Source organism: Hylobates moloch, unplaced genomic scaffold, assembly GCF_009828535.3.
Source record: "Hylobates moloch isolate HMO894 unplaced genomic scaffold, HMol_V3 SCAFFOLD_16, whole genome shotgun sequence".
Taxonomy (NCBI): Eukaryota; Metazoa; Chordata; class Mammalia; order Primates; family Hylobatidae; genus Hylobates; species Hylobates moloch.
Genome location: NW_026652291.1, coordinates 68,515,813 through 68,540,821, shown reverse-complemented (window position 1 = coordinate 68,540,821; position 25,009 = coordinate 68,515,813). Strand labels below are relative to the sequence as shown.

The 25,009-nt window shown below is 39.8% G+C and overlaps 1 protein-coding gene and 1 non-coding gene across 5 annotated transcripts in view; one reads left to right on the top strand and one right to left on the bottom strand.

Annotated features, from left to right (window-relative positions):
* Positions 1–25,009, bottom strand: part of NUBPL (NUBP iron-sulfur cluster assembly factor, mitochondrial) — a 322,052-nt gene that overhangs the window by 250,071 nt on the left and 46,972 nt on the right. The window lies entirely within an intron of this gene.
* On the top strand, positions 7,970–8,075 carry LOC116456390 (U6 spliceosomal RNA). The gene has a single exon (XR_004244627.1). It is a non-coding gene; the product is annotated as a U6 spliceosomal RNA (small nuclear RNA).

The following is a 25,009-nucleotide window of genomic DNA, read 5'->3' as shown; positions in this document are numbered from 1 at the left end:
CAACTCACACCAGTCAGAATGGCTATTATTAAAATATCAAAAAATAACAGATGTTGGCAACGTTACGGGGAAAAGGCAACACCTACACACTGGTGATGGAAGTGTAAATTAGCTCAACCATTCTGGAAAGCATATGGTGATTCCTCAAAGAGCTAAACACAGAATTACCATTCAACCCAGCAATCCCATTACTGGGCATATACCCAGAGGAATATAAATCATTCTACCATAAAGACACATGCACACAAATATTCACTGCAGCACTATTCACAATACCAAAGACATTAAATCAACCTAAATACCCATCAATGACAGACTGGATAAAGAAAATGTGGTACATATACACCATGGAATACTAGGCAGTCATAAAAAAAAAAAAAAAACAAGATCATGTCTTTTGCAGGAAGATGGATAGAGCTGGAGGCCATTATCCTTAGCAAACTAATGCAGGAACAGAAACCCAAATACCACGTGTTCTCATCCACAAGTGGGAGCTAAATGATAAGAACTTACGGACACAAAGAAGGAAACAACAGACAGTGGGGTCTACTTGACGGGAAAATCGGAGGAGGAAGAGAGCAAAAAATATAACTATTGAGTACTAGGTTTAATATCTGGGAAATGAAATATGTACAACAAACTCCTGTGACATGTGTTTAGCTAAGTAACAAACCTTCATATGTACTCATAAACACAAAAGTTTAAAAGAAAAAGAAAAGGAATGAAATTCTGTCATTTTCACAAACATGAATAAGCCTGGAGAACATTAAGTGAAATAAACCAGACACAGAAATTCAAATACTACATGCATTAACAATAAGGTATTGTGTATCTCAAAATAGCTTACAATATTTTAAACGTTCCCACAAGAAGGAAATAATGTTTGAAGTGATTAATCTGCTCATTACCTTGATTTAATTATGATACAATGCAATACATACACTGACACATCGAATTGTGTCCCATAAATATATGCAATTATGTGTCAATTAAAAATAAAAATAAAGCCAGGCACAGTGGTGCGTGCTTGTAGTCTTGGCTACTCAGGAGGCTGAAGTTGGAGAGTCAATTGAGCCCAGGAGTTTGAGTCCAGCCTGAGTAACATAGTGAGACCCCATCTCTAAAAATAAAATAAATAAAATCAATTTAAAATTTAATAAATAAGGAGCAGGGCAAGACGGTCAAATAGGAACAGTTCTGGTCTGCAGCTCCCAGCGGAGACCAATGCAGAAGGCAGGAGATTTCTGCATTTCCAACTGAGATACCCAGTTATTCTCAATGGAACTGGTTAGACAGTGAGGGCAGCCCACTGAGGGTAGGCAGAAGCAGCGTGGGGTGTCACCTCACCTGGGAAGTGCAAGGGGCTGGGGACCTCCCTCCCTTAGCCAAGGGAAGCCCTGAGGGACTGTGCTATCCAGCTCAGCTACTAGGCTTTTCCTACGGTTTTTGCAACCTGCAGGCCAGGAGATTCCCTCAAGTGCCTACACAACCAGGGCCCTGGGTTTCAAGCACAAAACTGGGCAGCTGCTTGGGCAGACACTGAACTAGTTGCAGGAGTGTTTTTTCATACCCCAATGGCACTTGGAACCCCAGTGAGACAGAACCGTTCACTCCCCTGGAAAGGGGCTGAAGCCAGGGAGCCAAGTGGTCTTAGTGAGTCCCACCCCTACAGAGCCCGGCAAGCTAAGATCCACTGGCTTGAAATTCTCGCTGCCAGCACGGCAGTCTGAAGTCAACCTGGGACAATAGAGCTTGATGCAGAGAGGGGCATCAACCAATACTGAGGCTAGAGTAGGTGGTTTTCCCCTCACCATATTAAGGAAGCCACCAGGAAGTTCAGACTGGGTGAAACCCACCACAGTGCAGCAAAGCAGCTGTGTGCAAACTGCCTCTCTAGATTCCTTCTCACTGGGCAGGGAATCTCTGAAAGAAAGGCAGCAGCCCTAGTCAGGGGCGTAAAGATAAAACCCCCATCTCCCTGGGACAGAGCACCTGGGGGAAGGGGCAGCTGTGGGCACAGCTTCAGCTGACTTAAACATTCCTGCCTGCCGACGCTGAAGAGAGCAGGGGCTCTCCTAGCACTGCATTCGAGCTCTGCTAAGGGACAGACTGCCTCCTCAAGTGGGTCCCTGACACCTGTGCCTCCTGACTGGGAGACACCTCCCGGCAGGAGTTGACAGACACCTCATACAGGACAGCTCCAGCTGGCACCTGGTGGGTGCCCCTCTAGGACGAAGCTTCCAGAGGAAGGAACAGGCAGCAATCTTTGCTGTTCTGCAGCCTCTGCTAGTGATACCCAGGCAAACAGGATCTGGAGTGGACCTCCAGCAAACTCCAGCAGACCTGCAGAAGAAGGGCCTGACTGTTAGAAGGAAAACTAACAAACAGAAAGCAATAACATCAACATTAACAAAAAGCACGCCCATGCAAAAAACCTATCCAAAGGTCATCAGCATCAAAGATCAAAGGTAGATAAATCCACAAAGATCAGGACAAAAATGAAGAAAATTCCAAAAACCAGAATGCCTCTTATCCTCCAAATAATCACAACTCCTCTACAGCAAGTGCACAAAACTGAACAGAGAAAAGAGTATGACGAATTGACAGAAGTAGGCAGAAGGTGGGTAATAATAACAAACTCCTGTGAGCTAAAGGAGCATGTTCTAACCCAATGGAAGGAAGCTAAGAACCTTGATAAAACGTTACAGGAAAGGCTAACTAGAATAACCAGTTTAGAGAAGATAAATGACCTGATGGTGCTGAAAAACGCAGCACGAGAACTTCGTGAAGCATACGCAAGTATCAACAGTCGAATTGATCAAGAGGAAGAAAGGATATCAGAGATTGAATATCAACTTAATGAAATAAAGCATGAAGACAAGATTACAGAAAAAGAGTGAAAAGGAAAGGACAAAGCCTCCAACAAATATGGGACTATGTGAAAAGACCAAACCTACGTACCTGAAAGTGATGGGGAGAATGTAACCAAGCTGGAAAACACTCTTCAGGATATTATCCAGGAGAACATCCCCAACCTAGCAAGACAGGCCAACATTCAAATTCAGGAAATACAAACACTTCTAAGATAATCCTCGAGAAGAATAACCCCAAGACACACAATCATCAGATTCACCAAGGTTGAAATGAAGGAAAAAATGTTAAGGGCAGTCAGAGAGAAAGGTCAGATTACCTACAAAGGGAAGCCCATCAGATTAACAGTAGATCTCTCTGCAGAAACCCTACAAGCCAGAAGAGAGTGGGGGCCAACATTCGACATTCTTAAAGAAAAGAATTTTCAACCCAGAATTTCATATACGGCCAAACTAAGCTTCATAAGTGAAGGAGAAATAAAATCCTTTAGAGACAAGCAAATGCTGAGGGATTTTGTCACCACCAGGCCTGTTGTACAAGAGCTCCTGAAGGAAGCACTAAATATGGAAAGGAAAAACCAGTACCAGCCACTGCAAAACCATATCAAAATATAAAGACCAATGACACTATGAAGAAACCACATCAACTAATGTGAAACATAACCAGCTAGCATTATGATCAAATTCACACATAACAATATTAACCTTGGCCGGGCGCGGTGGCTCACGCCTGTAATCCCAGCACTTTGGGAGGCCGAGGCGAGCAGATCACAAGGTCATGAGTTTGAGACCAGCCTGAGCAATATGGTGAAACCCCGTCTCTACTAAGAATACAAAAATTAGCCGGGCATGGTGGTGCATACCTGTAGTCCCAGCTACTCAGGAGGCTGAGGCAGAAGAATTGTTTCAACCTGGGAGGCAGAGGTTGCAGTGAGCTGAGATTGCACCACTGCACTCCAGCCTGGGAGACAAAGGGAGATTCCATCTCAAAAAAAATACACACACACACACACACACACACACACATATATAAAATATAAATGGGCTAAATGCCCCAATTAAAAGACACAGACTGGCAAATTGGGTAAAGAGTCAAGACCCATCAGTGTGCTGTATTCAGGAGACCTATCTCGTGCAAAGACACACATAGGCTCAAAATAAAGGAATGAATGAATATTTACCAGGCAAATGGAAAGCAAAAAAAAAAAAGTGGGGGTACAATCCTAGTCTCTAATAAAACAGACTTTAAACCAACAAAGAACAAAAAAGACAAATAAGGGCATTACATAATAGTAAATGGATCAATGCAACAAGAAGCACTATCTTAAATATATATGCACCCAATACAGGAGCACCCAGATTCATAAAGCTAGTTCTTAGAGACCTACAAAGAGACTTAGACTCCCACACAGTAACAGTGGGAGACTTTAACACCCCACTGTCAATATTAGACAGATCAACAAGACAGAAAATTAACAAGGAGATTCAGGACTTCAACTCAGCTCTGGACCAAACAGACCTAATAGACATCTACAGAACTCTCCACCCCAAATCAAGAGAATACACATTCTTCTTAGCACCACATCGCACTTATTCTAAAATTGACCACATAATTGGCAGTAAAACACTCTTTGCCAAATGCAAAAGAATGGAAATCATAACAGACAGTCTCTCACACCATGGTGCAATCAAATTAGAACTCAGGATTAAGAAACTCAATCAAAACCGCACAACTACGTGGAAACTGAACAACCTGCTCCTGAATGACTAATACTGGGTAAATAATGAAATTAAGACAGAAATAAATCAGTTCTTTGAAACCAATGAGTTCAAAGATACAATGTACCAGAATCTCTAGGACACAACTAAAGCGGTGTTTAGAGGGAAATTTATAGCACTAAATGCCCACATCAGAAAGCTAGAAAGATCTAAACTAGACACCTTAACATCACAATTAAAAGAACTAGAGAAGCAAGAGCAAACAAATTCAAAAGCTAGCAGAAGACAAGAAATAACTAAGATCCGAGAAGAACTGAAAGAGATAGAGACACAAAAAACCCTTCAAAAAAATCAGTGAATCCAGGAGCTGGTTTTTTTGAAAAGATTAACAAAATGGATAGACCACTAGCCAGACTAATAAAGAAGAAAAGAGAGAGGAATCAAATAGACACAATGAAAAATGATGAAAGGGATATCACCACTGATCCCACAGAAATACAGACTACCATCAGAGAATACTATAAACACCTCTATGCAAATCAACTAGAAAATCTAGAAGAAATGGATAAATTCCTGTTTAGTCCCAAGACTAAACTAATACCTGAATAGACCAATAACAAATTCTGAAATTAAGGCAGTAATTAATAGCCTAACAACCAAAAAAAGCCCAGGACCAGACAGATTCACAGACAAATTCTATCAGAGGTACGAAGAGGAGCTGCTACCATTCCTTCTGAAACTATTCCAAACAATAGAAAAGAGGGACTCCTCCCTAATTCATTTTATGAGGCCAGCATCAGCCTGATACCAAAACCTGGCAGAGACACACACACAAAAAAGGAAATTTTAGGCCTATATCCCTGATGAACATCGATGTGAAAATCCTCAATAAAATGCTGTCACACCAAATCCAGAGGCACATCGAAAAGCTTATCCACCACAATCAAGTTGGCTTCATCCCTGGGATGCAAGGCTGGTTCAACATACACAAATCAATAAACGTAATCCATCACATAAACAGAACCAATGACAAAAACCACATGATTATCTCAATAGATGCAGAAAAGGCCTTCGACAAAATTCAACAGCCCTTTATGCTAAAATCACTCAATAAACTAGTTATTGATGGAACGTATCTCAAAATAATAAAAGCTATTTATGACAAACCCATAGCCAATATCATACTGAATGGGCAAAAGTTGGAAGCATTCCCTTTGAAAACTGGCACAAGACAAGGATGCCCTCTCTCACCACTTCTGCTCAACACAGTATTGGAAGTTCTGGCCACAGCAATCAAGCAAGAGAAAGAAATAAAGTGTATTCAAATAGGAAGAGAGAAATTCAAATTGTCTCTGCAGATGACATGATTGTTTTTTTAAAAAAGCCCCATTGTCTGAGTCCAAAAACTCCTTAAGCTGATAAGCAACTTCAGCAAAGTCTCAGAATATAAAATTAATGTGCAAAAATCACAAGCATTCCTATACACCAATAACAGACAAACAGAGAGCCAAATCGTGAGTGAACTCCCATTCATAATTGCTACAAAGAACATAAAATACCTAGGAATACAACTTACAAGGGAAGTGAAGGACCTCTTCAAGGAGAACTACAAACCACTGTTCAAGGAAATGAGAGGACACAAACAAATGGAAAAATATTCTGTGTTCATGGATAGGAAGATTCAATATCGTGAAAATGGCCATACTGCCCAAAGTAATTTATAGATTGAATGCTATTCCCATCAAGCTACCATTGACTTTCTTCATAGAATTAGAAAAAACTACTTTATATTTCATATGGAATAAAAAAAGAGCCTGTATAGCCAAGACAATCCTAAGCAAAAAGAACAAAGCTGGAGGCATCAGTCTACCTGACTTCAAACTATACTACAAGGCTACAGTAACCAAAACAGCATGGTACTGGTACCAAAACAGATATATGGACCAATGGAACAGAACAGAAGCCTCAGAAATAACACTACACACCTACGACCATCTGACCCTTGACAAACCTGACACAAACAAGCAATGGGAAAAGGATTCCCTATTTAATGAACAGTGTCGGGAAAACTGGCTAGCCATATGCAGAAAACTGAAACTAGACCCCTTCCTTACACCTTATACAAAAATTAACTCAAGATGGATTAAAGACTTAAATATAAGACCTAAAACCATAGAAGCCCTAGAAAAAACCTAGGCAATACCATTCAGGACATAGGCATGGGCAAAGCCTTCATGACTAAAACACCAAAAGCAATGGCAACCAAAGCCAAAATTGACAAATGGGATCTAATTAAACTAAAGAGCAAAAGAAAACTATCATCAGAGTGAACAGGCAACCTACAGAATGGGAGAAAATTTTTGCAATCTATCCATCTGACAAAGGTCTAATAAACAGAATGTACAAGGAACTCAAACAAATTTACAAGAAAAAAACAACCCCATCAAAAAGTGGGTGAAGGATATGAACAGACACTTCTCAAAAGAAGACATTTATGTGGCCAACAAACATATGAAAAAATGCCCATCATCACTGGTCATTAAAGAAATGCAAATCAAAACCACAATGAGATAGCATCTCATGTCAGTTAGAATGGCAATCATTAGAAAGTCAGGAAACAACAGATGCTGGAGAGGATGTGGAGACATAGGAACGTTTTTACACTGTTGGTGTACCATTTGACCCAGCAATCCCATTACTGGGTATATACCCAAAGGATTATAAATCATTCTACTATAAAGACACATGCACATGTATATTTATTGCAGCACTATTTACAATAGCAAAGACTTGGAACCAACCCAAATGCCCATCAGTGATGGACTGGATAAAGAAAATGTGGCAAATATGCACCACGGAATACTATGCAGCCATAAAAAGGATGAGCTCATGTCCTTTGCAGGGACATGGATAAAGCTGGAAACCATCATTCTCAGCAAACTAACACAGGAACAAAAACACCAAACACCGCATGTTCTCAATCATAAGTGGTAGTTGAACAATGAGAACAGATGGACACAGGGAGGGAAACATCACATACCGGGGCCTGTCAGTGGGTGGCGGGCAGAGGGAAGGGATAACATTAGGATAGATAACCTAATGCATGTGGGGCTTAAAACCTAGATGACAGGTTGACAGATGCAGCAAACCACCATGGCACTTGTATAGGTATGTAACAAATCTGCACATTCTGCACATGTATCTCAGAACTTAAAGTATAATAAAAGAAAGTAAAATAAAATAAAACAAATATAAAAAATTAATTATTTTAATGCATATTTTAATTACTGTAGTTAATACATGATAAATTATAAATTGAAAGCTCAGAAATGTGAGCAGATTCATCATTATGTTAAATGTGTTTCTTTAAAATCTAATAGGTACTCACTTTGGCAGCACCTAAACTGAAATTGGAATAATACAGAAGATTAGCGTGGCCCCTGTAGAAGGATGATATGGAAAATTTAACAAAGAAAAAAGCACACTGAAATAAAAATGTATAGCATATACATTAAAAAGAAAATCATAAGCAAAGATATTAGAAAAGATAGAACTTTGTTGTAATAGAGAAGGATGCAGCATTGAGGCAACTAAAATAGTTATCTTTTCTTATGTATCAGTAAACAAAATTAAAATTGCCTAAAAGCATTTTGCTTTAATTATAACAATTACTAGATATGGGCCAGGTGCGGTGGCTCACACCTGTAATCCCAGCACTTTGGGAGGCCGAGGCAGGTGGATCATGAGGTCAGGAGATTGAGACCATCCTAGCCAACACAGTGAAACCCCGTCTCTACTAAAAAATTAGTTGGGCGTGGTGGTGAGCGCCTGTAGTACCAGCTACTCGGGAGGCTGAGGCAGGAGAGTGGCGTGAACCCAGGAGGCAGAGGTTGCAGTGAGCCAAGATCATGGCACTGCACTCTAGCCTGGGTGACAGTGCGAGACTCTGTCTCGGAGAAAAACAAAAAATTACCAGAAATGAAATGTTGGCATAGTCTGAAGCCATATTTTTTAGTTAATTAAGAAAGACTCTAAGCAACAATTCATGATTACAGGTAAAAGTAAGTTTCTTTGCCTTAGAATTTTATTTTTTTAAAATGTGTACAGCAACTCCTCCACATAAACTTAATAGAAAAACTTACAAGGTACTAACAAGTGAAAGTTAACAAAGAAACTTTGGAATCCACTGCCCTGTGAATAACAGCTTTTTGAAGAGGCCATTACTAGCTGAACTTATCATGATACAGACCATTATTTCCTACCTCCTCATATTTTCATGAGAGCTCATGTACTGAAGCATAAAAGATTCTTACTGTAAGCCAAACTATTTCAGTTGCCACAATGCTGCATCCTTCTCACTCTATTACGACAAAGTTATATCTTTTCTAATAGGTGTGAATTTAATTAATCTTTTGTATGTAACCAGTTGGTTTCAAACAAATCTAGGGACTGCTTTTATATTATAAATTAATTGTTAAACTAGAATAAATGCCACCGTGACCACATCAAACTAAAGAGCTAGGTAAAAAGGAAATAGGCATAAGAACAGCTGCTTTACATCTTCCTATTAAAGTTGACCTCTTTACATGTTCCAGGGATAACTCTGATCTAGAATCAGATCTTCTTTTTATAGGAATCCCATTGTTCGTGAATCAACTATGTAGTAGATGTCACCATGTACTTGGTATTAGCAATAAGCCTTAGAAACGTTTGTACTTTCTACTCTGTTCCCTGGCTCCAAAAATAAAGAGTTTTAAATGTAGCTGAACACCATGGTTCAGGAATATATGTCTAAAACAACATTATAACTTGAAATCATTTAACTAGCGGTATTAAATCCATTTTTTAAAATGGGGACAGAGTATAATCAAGAATATACAACCTCATTTTATAAATTTTAAATAATATTCAAACACAGGGTAAAGTAAAAGAAAAAATATTTTTAAAGTTTTATAAAAAATAAACCTGTATTCATATCTTAAAAGACATGCAAAGATACAAGAATGTTTAGAGAGGAAAGGGCATCCAGTACAAATTTTACAATTTCACTTCTCACCAGCTACTTCTCTAGTCCTTCCTTTCTGAAACCAAGGTCCTTTCTAATGAGAAATCAGATGCAAGAAAAGGAGTCACATGCATAATTGTTCTCTCAGAAGAACTTTATGCGGCTGTGTGAGACAAAGTGGTTCCACCAAAAAATACTAGTACCAGCAGAGGTTTACAATGCTCTACCTATTTACCTAGAAGAAAAGAAAGATTTAAAGAGAGAAGGTAAGTAAAGACTAGAAAGTGGAATGGGTCAAAACTCAAAACTTGAGCCATCAACCTGGACAGCCAAAAGGCAATAAAATACTGCTGTATCTAAAAGCAGAAATGAGGGAGGAAGTAGAAAATCTGAGAAAGGAGCAGAAAATAAGACTATGAAGAAAATCATGTTTTTGTAACGTTATGGCTTCTATTACTCTTAATATTAAAATTCCATTTATCTTCAGCATACTTTTCTCTTTGTACCATCTTGGAACCCTACTATGCCCATCTCAGGCATCCTACCATCTAAAAGCTGAAAGCCATTCAGGCATATCTTTCCTTTAATCCAACCTATTTTTCAGTTTTAAAAAAATCCTCCTCTTTTCCAATTCATCCTTTCCACAATCAAAACTCTCATTTTCTCACGTAGACAGACTGCATTAGGAAAATCATCTGGCTCAAGTAGATCACATTGAGAACTTCAGCTTTTCAGAAAATCTAAGTATTTTTTAAATAGAAACTATTAGCTCACTAGAATATAAATGGGAAAGAATGCATAAGGGATATTTTGGTGCAGGGGTGATACATCAGATTCTTTTCTACTCTGGGGCTAATTCACTGAGTACAGATATAAACTTGATATCTTACTTCTAAAACTTGCCATCTTATATTAGAAAGTTTAACAGGATGGCTTCCTTCCTTCCTTCCTTTTCTTTCTTTCTTTCTTTCTTTTCTTTCCCTCTGTGGCCCGGGCTGCAATCTCCTCGTCTGGCTGCTGCCCCGCGCCGCGGACTGCCTGGGACTGCCGGCGCGCGCCACCGCTGCCTGTTTTTTTTTTCTTTGCCTGCCGGCGCGCGTTCCCCATCTTGGCCACGCTAGTCGCCAGCTCCTGACCCCAAACGCTCTGCCCGCCTCGGCCTCCCAGCGTGCTGGGACTACAGACGGAGTCTCGCTCACCCCGTGCTCAGTGTTGCCCGGGCTGGAGTGCGGTGGCGTGGTCTGGGCTCGCGGCAGCCTCCGCCTCCCAGCCGCCTGCCTTGGCCTACCAGGGTGCTGGGATTGCAGCCCCTGCCCGGCTGCCGCCCCGTCTGGGAGGTGGGGAGCGTCTCTGCCCGGCCGCCCCTCTGCCCGGCCTCCCCATCTGGGAAGTGAGGAGCGCTTCTGCCCGGCCACCCATCGTCTGGGAGGTGAGGAGCGCCTCTGCCCGGCCCTCTGCCCGGCCGCCCCGTCTGGGAAGAAGTGAGGAGCCCCTCTGCCCGGCCACCCATCGTCTGGAATGGGGAGCCCGCCCCCTCGTGGGAAGGGGCCTCTGCCCGGCCACCCATGGAATGAGGCCTCCGGGAAGTGAGGAGCGCCTCTGCCCGGCCACCCATCGTCTGGGAAGTGAGGAGCGCCTCTGCCCGGCCGCTCCGTCTCGGAGGTCTACCACGGAGGCCAGAAGCAACGTGGGGGCTGGACGTGGTGGCTCATGCCTGTGGTCCCGGCACTCTGGGGGGCGAGGCGGGTTGATCACTTTGGGCTAGGAGTTCGAGACCAGTCTGGCCAACATGGCGAAACATGAAAAATACAACAGACAAACTAACCAACCAACTCAGTGACAACAAAACAGGTCTACCCTGGAGTCATACTCTAATTTTTTCTATTTTCCTCCCTTTCTGATCCTTTATCCCACTTTCTTTTTCTTCCTCTTCCTTCTCCCTCTTCTTTGTCAAATAGAGGATTGAGTTATTATCACTGATCCATATAAAGTCCCTCTCTCATTTATTTTAACTCCCACCCCCCATTTCTATTCCCCGACTTCCCATGTGCAACCTTCTTAATATGTTTGATACGCATCTTTTTGTTTGTATGTATTATTAGAAAATGTTTATTGTTTTTGTGTGCAAAAAAAATTAATAAAAAAAAGCTAAAAAGAAAGTTTAACAGGATGTAATAAAAGGAAGGCTAGAAGCAAATAAGACATACTAGGACTTAAAGCAAAGATAATAAACACAGTTTACATACTGTTACTCCAGCAACCCATACACAACCATTTCCTGCGTCCAGCCTATTTTATATGTGCCTTGTCACCAATAATTGATCATAGCATTCTTCCCTGCTAAAACCAGGTACAGTCTGAGAATCTTTTCAACATTATGTCCCAGGTAGTCAGTTGGTATTTAAGATGAAAACTATACGTCATCTCCAAGTTGTCAGGCATCTGGGAGAGAAAAATTTTAAAGATGACAGAAAGAACCACTTATATTCAGTCCAAAAAAAAATAGTAGCAGTTACATCACATAGTCACAAAGCACTACATTTATTTTAGATACTTTAGATATTTTATTTCACTGAATCCTTACAACAGCCTTATGGGGCAAGAAATATCTCCATTTTACAGTTGGAGAAAGTCAAGGTTATCCTCAGCCTTCTCTCTGCTTATCTAATCCCCTTCTTCCATGGCAGCCTCCAAAACAGCTCTCCATAACTATTCCCTCTTCTAATCTCCTTTAGCATCTGACACTTAATAAATGTTATCCTCTATGATTATTTATCTTTTTATGCCTTTATCCTGCCTCACCATCTAAATACTATATTCCCCTTGATTAGTATAGAAAGTGCTCATAAACATGTTCATATAATGTCAAAAACAATTCTGTAAACAGCTAAAGAGTCCACAGTAAATAGCTATTAAAGGAGGCACGGTGGCTCACGCCTGTAATCCCAGCACTTTGGGAGGCCAAGCCAGGTGGATCACTTGAGGTCAGGAGTTTAAGACCATCCTGGCTAACATGGCGAAACCCCGTCCCTACTAAAAATACAAAGATTAGCCGGCATGGTAGCGCGTGCCTGAAGTCCCAGCTACTCAGGAGGCTGAGGTGGGAGAATCACTTGAACCCTGAAGGTGGAGGCTGCAGTGAACTGAGATCGTGCCACTGCACTCCAGCCTGGGTCACAGAGTGAGACTCCCTCTCAAAAAAAAAAAAAAAAAGCTATTAAAGAAAACTTCCATAACCTATATTCGATCATCAGGCATTTTTAGTGCAGTGAAATATTATTATCATAAATTAGTCACTATCTGTGACCTTGGGCAAACTGTCTTCATATGGCAAATGAAGTCTTTATATGACATACTGCATATGGAATAGCTGAAAATCAGAAAATTAAACTAACCTGCCCAAAGTTAAAAAGCTAGCAACAGAAACATTAAGTATTTCAGTTAAGGCCTGTTTGTTCATAAGTGCCATATTCTATTCACATACATACCCAAGAAGCAGGAGGTTTACAGTTACTCCAACATACATGAGATTAATAGATAACACACAGTTGAAAGGTTAGCTAATATGAAAACAGGTTTCTTTCTATTGCTTGAAGATGCCCAGACAATTTCCCTGGAATGATTTAACAGTGTTCTAATATATCAAGTTACTCTGTAATTAATATGAATCATCTTTTAAACAGTAGTTGATTTTTTTTGTTTGTTCTGACATATCTTTTAGGTAGATTTCTGTTATTCTCAATCTTTCTGTTTACAGGGGACATTTCCAGCCTTATCAAATTCATATGATGTATAAGACTCTTTTTCTTCTATTAGTTCTGACTTCTAAAATTCTCAAGTTTTTGAAGTAGCAAATTCTCAAGTTTTTGAAGTAGCATTTTTAAGTAGCAATAGTAAGCTACAAGTATAAGGAATTCAAGAGCTGGAATTTAAAAACTCACTAGCAATACATACCCATGGGTAGTAAAAAAGAAGAGTGTTGAGCAGCAAGTTAGAAAAATATGAGTGACATACTGAGATAAGAAAAAGATATCTGTAACAACGGCTAAATACAAAATTACACTTGTTATAGTGACCAAAATCCCTGTTAATGTGTGTATTATGAAGCAAGAAAAAACCTGTTTAAGGCTTTAACCTGTATTAAACATTTTAAAAAGACAAAATTATGACTGCCTGCATAAAAAGACCCAATGAAGGACAAAAATAGAATACAATAGAAAATAAGTAGAGGTACAGCCAAAGACAAGACACTGGCTTCAGTGTGGCCTTTATAACATTGTGGCTATAAGACTTATATAAACTGAATTTGTTTTGAAAGATAATATACTTACAAATACTTAGAGGCAAACTCTTTTCAATAAACATTGTTGAGATAATAAAAGCCTTACTATATTACCCATTTAGTTGCACTAGAGATTTGAAAGCTTATATGAATGGCCCATATATCAGAGTATATAGATAAGAAATCATAGTAAAGAAGTAATAAAAAGCACAGTCATCAATGACTGCCATACCACATTAAATTGGAGGCTGCCCACACAGGTAATAAAACTTCAGAAGTTGGGGGTCTGGTGATTTTGGTTACTGGCTACATTTGAAGTATTTCTAGAACAGTGACTACATTAAAGATTTCATTCTGTGCCGTTTAATATTTAGGCAATTATCAATTTATATAACAGCTGTACCGCTAAAAAAGACTGCATAAAAATTACATCTCTTTAAAAAGGAATTTGATTTTAAGGCTTACTACATAAGACAATTCTTTCTCCTCACTCACTCATTCAACATACTTATTGAGTGCCTTCTACAGGCATACTTTGTTTTATTTTGCTTTGCCTTACTGCACTTTGCAGTTATTGCATTTTTCACAAATCAAAGGTTTGTGGCAACCCTACATTGAGCAAGTCTATTGGTGCCATTTTTCCAATAGCATGTGCTCACTTCATTTCTATATGTCACATTTTGGCAATTCTGACAATATTTCACACTTTTTTATTATTATTATGTCTATCATGGCGATATTTGATGTTACTACTGTAACTGTTGTGGGGCACCATGAACTGCACCCACATAAGATGCAAACCTATTCAATATATGTTGTGTGTGTGTTCTGACTGCTCGACTGACCAGCCCATCCCCCATCTCTCTCTCTCTCTGTCTCTCTCCCCTCAGGCCTCCCTATTCCTTCAGACATAACAATATTGAAATTAGGCCAATTAATAATGCTATCATGGCTTCTAAGTGTTCAAGTGAAATAAAAAGTTGTATGTTTCTCACTTTAAATGAAAAGATACACATGATTATGCCTGGTAAGGAAACTGTGTCAAAAACCAAGATAGGCCAAGAGCGAGGCCTCTTGAACCAAACAGCTAAGCTGTGAATGCAAAGGAGAAGCTCTTGTAAGAAACTAAAAGTGCTTCCCATGAACACATACATAAAAAGAAAGCAAAACAGCCTTACTGCTGAGACAGAGAAAGCTGTATTGGTCTGGATAGAAGATCAAACCAGCCACAACATTCTCTTAACCCAGAATGTAATCTAGAATGTGGCCCTCTCTTCAATTCTATTAAAGCTGAGAGAGGTGAGGAAGATACAGAAGAAAAGGTGGAAGGTAGCAGATATTGGTTCATGAGGTTTAAGAAAAAAAGCCATCTCTGTAACATAAAAGTACAAGGTGAAGAAGCAAGTGCTGATGTAGAAGGTGCAGCAAGTTATCCAGAAGATCCAGCTAAGATAATGGAAGGAAGTAGCTAAACCACAGATCTTCAATGTAGATGAAATGGAAGAAGATACCAGGACTTTCACAGCTAGGGGAAAAAAGTCAATGCCTGGCTTCAAACAACAGGTTTACTCTCTTAATAGGGGCTAATGCAGCTGGTAACTTTAAGTTGAATCCAATATTCACTGACCATTTTGAAAATACAAGGGCTCTCAAAAATTATGCTAAATCTACTCTGCCTGTGCTCTATAAATGGAACAATAAAGCCTGGCTGACAGCACAGCATGGTTTACTAATATTTTAAGCCCACTGTTGAAAACTTTTTGTCACCCAGGCTAGAGTGCAGTGGCACCATCTTGGCTCACTGCAGCCTCAACCTCCTGGGTTCAAATGATCCTCCTGCCTCAGCACCCCAAGTAGCTGAGACTATAGGTGCTCTCTGCCATGCCTTGCTAATTTTTGTATTTTCAGTAGAGACGGGGTTTTGTTATGTTGCACAGGCTGGTCTCAAACTCCTGAACGCAGGCGATCCACCTGCGTCAGCCTCCCAAAGTGCTAGGATTACAGGTGTGAGCCACCATGCCCGGCCAATTCCTTTCAAAATATTACTGGTCATTGACAATGCACCTGGACACCCAAGAGCTCTGATGGAGATGTGCAAGCAGATGAATGTTGTCTTCATGGCTGCCAACACAACATCCATTCTGCAGCCTGTGGATCAAGAAGTAATTTTGACTTTCAAGTCTTATTATTTCAGAAATACACTTCATAAGGCTAAAGCTGCCATAGATAGTGATTCCTCTAACAGATCTGTCAATTGAAAATTTCCTGGAAAGGATTCATTATTCTAGATGCCATTAAGAACATTCATGATTCATTGGAGGGGATCAAAGTATCAAAATGAACAGGAGTTATGAAGAAGTTGATTCCAACCCTCATGGATGACACTGAGACTAGAATTAGAAATGGAGCCTGAAGATGGGACTTAATTGCAGCAATCTCATGGTAAAACAAACAGATAAGGAGTTGTTTTTTATGATGAGCAAAGAAAGTACTTTCTTGAGATAGAATCTACTCTGTGAAAATGCTGTGAACTTTGTTGAAATGACAACAAAAAGTTTAGAATGTTATATAAACTTAGTTGATAAAGCAGTGACAGGGCTTGAGAGAAATGACTTCAATTTTGAAAGAAGTTCTACTGTGGGTAAATGTTATCAAACAGCATTACATGCTATAGAGAAATCATTCATGAAAAGAAGAGTCAATCAATGTGGCAAACATCATTTTTGTCCGAAGAAATTGCCATAGCCGGGCCAGGCGCGGTGGCTCACACCTGTAATCCCAGCACTTTGGGAGGCCGAGATGGGCAGATCACGAGGTCAGGAGATTGAGACCATCCTGGCTACCACTGTGAAACCCTATCTCTACTAAAAAATAGAAAAAAATTAGCCGGGTGTGGTGGCAGGTGCCTGTAGTCCCCGCTACTCTGGAGGCTGAGGCAGGAGAATGGCATGAACCCAGGAGGTGGAGCTTGCAGTGAGCTGAGATCATGCCACTGCACTCCAGCTTGGGTGACAGAGCCAGACTCCATCTCAAAAAAAAAAAAAAAAAAAAGTTAATTGTCATACCCAACCCAACATTCAGCAACTACCACCCTGATCAGTCAGCAGCAATTCACATGCAGGCAAGACCATCCACAGGCAAAAATATTACCATTCACTGAAGGCTAATGATCATTAGCATTTTTAAACAATAAAATACTTTTAATTAAGGTACATACATATTTTTAGACATAATGCTATTTCACACTTCATGGACTACAGTATAGTGTAAACATAACTTTTATATGCAATGGGAAACCAAAAAATTCATGTGGCTTACTTTACTGAGACACTTGCTTTATTGTGGTGGTCTGGAACAAGACCTGCAACATCTCTGAGATATACCTGTATATACCAAGTATGAAGTTTGGTGTTAGTGCTATAGTAGCAAAGAAAAACAGACATAATATCTTTCCCCATGAAATATAAAGTCAATAGGAGAGACAGATAGTAACCACACAATTGTTGCGGGAAGTCAGGGACCCTAAACAGAGGAACCAGCTGGAGCCGCGGCAGAGGAACACAAACTGTGACGATTTCATGGACATTTATCACTTCCCTAATAATACTGTTATAATTTCTTATGCCTGTCCTTACTTCAATCTCTAAACATAAATAGTGAAGATTTCCTGGGCATTTATCAGTTCCCAAATAATGTTCTTATAATTTCTTATGCCTGTCTTACTTTAATCTCTTAATCCTGTTATATTCATAAGCTGAGGAAGTACATCACCTCAGGACCACTATTGTACAAATTGATTGTAAAACATGTGTGTTTGAACAATACAAAATCAGTGCATCTTGAAAAAGAACAGAATAACGGCGATTTTCAGGGAACAAGGGAAGACAACTGTAAGGTCTGACTGCCTGCAGGGTCAGGCAGAATATAGCCATATTTTTCTTCTTGCAGAGAGCCTATAAACAGACGTGCAAGTAGGAGAGATATCGCTAAATTCTTTTCCTAGCAAAGAATATAATATTAAGACCCTAGGAAAAGAACTGCATTCCTCGGGGGAGGTCTATAAACGGCCGCTCTCGGGGTGTCTGTCTTACGCAGTTGAGATAAGGACTGAAATACGCCCTGGTCTCCTGCAGTACCCTCAGGCTCACTAGGGTGGGGAAAAACCCCACCCTGGTGAATTTAAGGTCAGACCATTCTCTGCTCTCAAACCCTGTTTTCTGTTGTTTAAGATGTTTATCAAGACAATACGTGCACAGCTGAACACAGACCCTCATCAGTAATTCTAATTTTGCCCTTTGTCTTGTGATCTTTGCTTTTGTCCTTGCCCTGTTTCCTCAGAAGCATGTGATCTTTGTTCTCTTTTTGCCCTTTGAAGCATGTGATCTTTGTGACCTACTTCTGGTTAGTACACCACCCCCCGCTTTTTGAAGTCCTTAATAAAAACCTGCTGGTTTTGTGGCTCAGGTGGGCATCACAGTCCTACTGATACGTGATGTCACCCCCGGAGGCCCAGCTTTAAAATTCCTCTCTTTGTACTCTTTCTCTTTATTTCTCAGACCAGCCAACAATTAGGGAAAATAGAAAGAACCTATGTTAAAATATTGGGAGTGGGTTCTCCCGATACACAATCACTAGATAAATGTAAATTTGTAACCAAAACTAGTGCTATGAAGGAAATTATAGGATTTGGCCTTGTCACAGGTCTTTGGTACAAAGGAAAACCTCTCCATAATTTAAAAACGCAACTCGCAAACTTGATGGTTTTATAAATTTTGGTTTTTATATATTGATGTCTTTAAAATCAGGGCACGCATATTAGAAATGTTATTACTTTAGATAAATGCCATCATTTAAAGAAAAAGCAACTTTATTTTTAATCATTTTTAATTGACAAAATTTATATATATTTATGCTATACAAAGCAATGTTCTCAAATATGTATACACTATGGAATGATTCAATCAAGCTTATTAATATAAGCTTGTCAATTTTTTGTGGTGAGAACACTTAAAATGTATTCTCTTAGCAATTTTCAAGTGCACAATGCATTATTATTAACTATAGTCCCCATGCTGTACAATGGCTCTCCTCAACTTATTTCTCCTATCTAACTGAAACTTTGTGTCCTTTGGCCAATATCTCCCCATTCTCCCATTTGTAACCCCTGGTAACCACCATCCAACTCTCTAATTCCCTGAGTTCCACTTTTTTTAGATTCCACACGTAAGTGAGATCACATGATACTTGTATTTCTATGCCTGGCTATTTCATTAAGCTTAATGTCTTCCAGCTTTACTCACATAGTTACAAATGACAGAACTTCCTTCCTTTATGAGGCTGAGTAGTATACATATGATATATTCTGTATATATATCATATTTTCTTTATCCATTCATTCAACCACATTTTCTGTATCCATTCATTCACTGATGGACACTTAGTGATGTTGAGCATTTTTTCATGCACCTATGGGTCATTTGCATGTCTTCTTCTGAGAAATGTCTATTCAGATCCTTTGCAGATTTTTCTTTTTTTTTTTTTTTTTTTGAGACAGAGTCTTGCTCTGTCACCCAGGCTGGAGTGCAGTGGCACTATCTCAGCCTCCTGAGTAGCTGGGATTACAGACATGTGCCACCCTGCCCAGCTAATTTTGTATTTTTAGTAGAGACGGGGTTTCACCATATTAAAAAAAATGACATTCGTGCTAAAACACCTAAGTTAAAATTTGAGAAGTAATTTCACATTTCAAAAAATATCCAAAGATCTGGGCAGAGTGTGGTGGCTCACTCCTGTAATGCCAGCAACTTGGGAGGCCAAGAAGTGTGGATCACTGGAGGCCAGTTGGCTGAGGCACAAGAATCGCTTGAACCCAGGCGGCAGAGGTTGCAGTGAGCTGAGATCCTGCCACTGCACTCTAGCATGGGCAACATAGCAAGACTCTGTCTCAAAAAAAAAAATCCAAACACGTGGAATAGTACCTGCTATAGTTTAGATACTGGCCTCTCCAAATCTCATGTTGAAATGTGATCCCCACTGTTAGAGGTAGGGCTTAATGAGAGGTGTTTGGGTTGTGGGACAGATCCCTCACGAATGGCTTGGTGCAATCCTCATAATAATGAGTGAGCTCTATCTCTATTAGTTCCTATGAGTGCTGGTTGTTAAAAAAGAGCCTAGCACCTTGCTGCCTTCCTTGATTCCACTCTCATGATGTGATCTCTGCATGTACTAGTTTCCCTTCCTTTACCATGAGTAGAAGCAGCCTAAGGCTTTCACTAGATACCCAGTCTTCCAGCCAGAAAAATCATGAGCCAAATACACCTTTTTTCTTTATATATTGTCCAGCCTCAGTAATTCTTCTACAGCAACTTAAATGGACTAAGACAGTGTTGATAATTTAAAGCCGCTTTTAAACACAGGCATTTTAATTACATTTCTCCTTCTAAGAAGTAGCTAATAGACATTAAGTATGAAGACAGTATTTTTTCAATGAAAGCTATTCCTGGGGCCAGGTGTGGTGGCTCACGCCTGTGATCCCAACACTTTGGGAGGCCGAGGTGGGTGGATCACGAGGTCAGGAGATTGAGACCATCCTGGCTAACACTGTGAAACCCCGTCTCTACTAAAAATACAAAAAATTAGCCGGGCATAGTGGCGGGCGCCTGTAGTCCCAGCTACTCGGGAGGCTGAGGCAGGAGAATGGCGTGAACCTGGGAGGCGGAGCTTGCAGTGAGCTGAGACCGTGCCACTGCACTCCAGCCTAGGTGACAGAGCAAGACTCTGTCTCAAAAAAAAAAGAAAGAAAGAAAGAAAGCCAGCCAGCCATTCCCAAAAGAAGCTTATTTATTTAGGCTCTATCTTTACACACATATGCAATTACTTGAACTTACATCAATACAAACTACTTCATGTCTTACCAACTTTCTCTGTATATATGGCTAATATTTTTGACAACATGATTATCCCTGAAAAAGTGAATCTTGGGAGGCCGAGGTGGGCGGATCACCTGAGGTTGGGAGTTTGTGACCAGCCTGACCAGCATGGCAAAACCCCATCTCTACTAAAAATACAAAATTAGCTGGGCAGGGTGGCACATGTCTGTAATCCCAGCTACTCAGCAGGCTGAGGCAGGAGAATCACCTGAACCTGAGAGGCGGAGGTTGCAGTGAGCGGAGATCGCGTCATTGCACTCCAGCCTGGGCAACAAGAGCGAAACTCCATCTCAAAACAAAAAAAAAGTGAATTTTTAATTTGAATCTCCTAAAAGCAAAGAGCTAAGGGTGTTAAAGTCTAATGGAAGATATTATGCAAATATTTAAAAGAGTATTTGCTCCTTCTTGACAACATAAAATGTATACTTAACATTTTTAAAAAATAACTTCAGCAGTCTCAACAGCAGGTGCATAATACCTTATCTCCACATATTTTTAATTTCTGAAATGTCAACTTAGGTGAGACTTTATTATACAAAAATGGTTACTTGTATCGAATATTTAAAGTTGTATGTTTTTAAACTTTTTGCAAACCATAAAAGTTAAAAGTTCAAAACTCTAAAAGTGCAAAACTTAAAAGTTCATTTCACAAATCTTGTTGTGTATATCACTTATAATTTTACTAGAAAAATAAAAACAATTACTTTCACATTTTATCTTCATGTTCAATCAATTCGTTACAGATTAAATTCCCCTAAACAATTATCTTCAATTATAAACCAGTGAAATTAAGTTGCCTAAAACATTTAAAACTAAATTTACAAATCAAATAAATCTGATTTTCTCAAACCTTTCAAATGAGCGACAGGGTAGCCTTGCAAATCAAACAACCAAAATACATAAGCAACTCTTGTAAATTTAATAAGCCAAACTAATAAGTGGAATAAATCCAATTATCTTAAAGGTTCTAACACTGTTTAGAAACTTAACCAAATTATTTTACATCTTTCATATTAAAATCCTCCTAAGTATCATGTAACAGTGAAGTAAAAAAACAAAACTTGGGGCCAGGAGCATTGGCTCATGCCTGTAAGTAATCCCAGCACTTTGGGAGGCCGAGGCAGGCAGATCTTGTCTCAGCCCAAAATCTCCTTAAGCTGATAAACAACTTCAGCAAAGTCTCAGGATACAAAATCAATGTACAAAAATCACAAGCATTCTTATACACCAATAACAGACAAACAGAGAGCCAAATCATGAGTGAACTCCCATTCACAATTGCTTCAAAGAGAATAAAATACCTAGGAATCCAACTTACAAGGGACGTGAAGCACCTCTTCAAGGAGAACTACAAACCACTGCTCAATGAAATCAAAGAGGATACAAACAAATGGAAGAACATTCCATGCTCATGGGCAGGAAGAATCAATATCGTGAAAATGGCCATACTGCCCAAGGTAATTTATAGATTCAATGCCATCCCCATCAAGCTACCAATGACTTTCTTCACAGAATTGGAAAAAACTACTTTAAAGTTCATATGGAACCAAAAAAGAGCCTGCATCGCCAAGTCAATCCTAAGCCAAAAGAACAAAGCTGGAGGCATCACGCTACCTGACTTCAAACTATACAAGGCTACAGTAACCAAAACAGTATGATACTGGTACCACAACAGAGATATAGATCAATGGAACAGAACAGAGCCCTCAGAAATAATGCCGCCTATCTACAACCATCTGATCTTTGACAAACCTGACAAAAACAAGAAATGGGGAAAGGATTCCCTATTTCATAAATGGTGCTGGGAAAACTGGCTAGCCATATGTAGAAAGCTGAAACTGGATCCCTTCCTTACACCTTATACAAAAATTAATTCAAGATGGATTAAAGACTTACATGTTAGACCTAAAACCATAAAAACCCTAGAAGAAAACCTAGGCTATACCATTCAGGACATAGGCATGGGCAAGGACTTCATGTCTAAAACACCAAAAGCAATGGCAACAAAAGCCAAAATTGACAAATGGAATCTAATTAAACTAAAGAGCTTCTGCACAGCAAAAGAAACTACCATCAGAGTGAACAGGCAACCTACAGAATGGGAGAAAATTTTCGCAACCTACTCATCTGACAAAGGGCTAATATCCAGAACCTACAATGAACTCAAACAAATTTACGAGAAAAAAACAAACAACCTCATCAAAAAGTGGGCAAAGGATATGAACAGACACTTCTCAAAAGAAGACATTTATGCAGCCAAAAAACACATGAAGAAATGCTCATCATCACTGGCCATCAGAGAAATGCAAATCAAAACCACAGTGAGATACCATCTCACACCAGTTAGAATGGCCATCATTAAAAAATCAGGAAACAACAGGTGCTGGAGAGGATGTGGAGAAATAGGAACACTTTTACACTGTTGGTGGGACTGTAAACTAGTTCAACCATTGTGGAAGTCAGTGTGGCGATTCCTCAGGGATCTCGAACTAGAAATACCATTTGACCCAGCCATCCCATTACTGGGTATATACCCAAAGGACTATAAATCATGCTGCTATAAAGACACATGCACACGTATGTTTATTGCGGCACTATTCACAATAGCAAAGACTTGGAACCAACCCAAATGTCCAACAACGATAGACTGGATTAAGAAAATGTGGCACATATACACCATGGAATACTATGCAGCCATAAAAAATGATGAGTTCATGTCCTTTGTAGGGACATGGATGAAACTGGAAAACATCATTCTCAGCAAACTATCGCAAGGACAAAAAACCAAACACTGCATGTTCTCACTCATAGGTGGGAATTGAACAATGAGAACACATGGACACAGGAAGGGGAACATCACACTCCGGGGACTGTTGTGGGGTGGGGGGAGGGGGGAAGGACAGCATTAGGAGATATACCTAATGCTAAATGACCAGTTAATGGGTGCAGCACACCAACATGGCACATGTATACATATGTAACAAACCTGCACATTGTGCACATGTACCCTAAAACTTAAAGTATAATAATAATAAAATTTTTTTTAAAAGACAGATAAAAGAAAAAAAAAAAAGAAATCGAGACCATCCTGTCCAACATGGTGAAACCCCATCTCTACTAAAAATAAAAAAATTAGCCAGGTGTAGAGGTGGGCACCTGTAATCCCAGCTACTGGGGAGGCTGAGGCAGGAGAATCACTTGAACCTGGGAGGCAGAGGTTGCAGTGAGCCAAGATAGCACCACTGCACTCCAGCCTGGTGAAAACGCGAGACTCTGTCTCAAAACAAAAACAAGACTTCTATCCTGAGGACTTTGCAGAATAGAACTAACGTATCAATAGTGAATGGACTGCCTCACTCATGTGAAAGAGTAATAAACTATCTTGTTTAACCTACTATTTCATTGGGTTTTCCTTCACTCACAACCAAACATGATCATAGTTAATGTATAGTCTATGTTTAATTTGAATTAAATATTTCAAGTTAAAATAACAAAGCTAACAGGGCAGATTCTCTGATATGTCTCAAAGGTTTCAAAACACCTTTAACAACAAATACACAAAGTCTAGATTTCTACTTAGGATAAGAGTAGATTACACACCATAGTTATAATGTTACAAAATCTTTTTTTCCCCTGCATACTTACTATTACGAGTGAGTTTTGTACCTTCAGATGATTACCTACTGCTCATCAATGTCTTTTTCTTTATCTTTCTTTCTTTCTTTTTTTTTGAGACAGTCTCACTCTGTCACCCAGGCTGGAGTGCAGTGGTATGATCTCAGCTCACTGCAACCTCTGCCTCCTGGGTTCAAGTGAGTCTCTTGCCTCAGCGTCCAAAGTGGCTGGGACTACAGGCACCCGCCACCATGCCCAGCTAATTTTTGTATGTTTAGTAGAGACAGGGTCCAACTCCTGACCTCAGGTGATCCGCCTGCCTCAGCCTCCCAAAGTGCTGGGATTACAAGAGTGAGCCACTACGCTCAGCCTATGTCCTTTTCTTTCTGATGAAGTATTCCCTTTAACATCTCCTGTAGTTCAAGTCTGGTGTTAAAAATCCCTCAGCTTTTGTTTGTCTGGGAAAGTCTTTATTTCTTCTTGATTCTTGAAGGATATTTTCACCGGATATACTATTTTAGGGTAAAAGTGTTTTCCGTCAGCACTTTAAATATGTCATGCCATTCTCTCTTGGCCTGTAAGGTTTCCA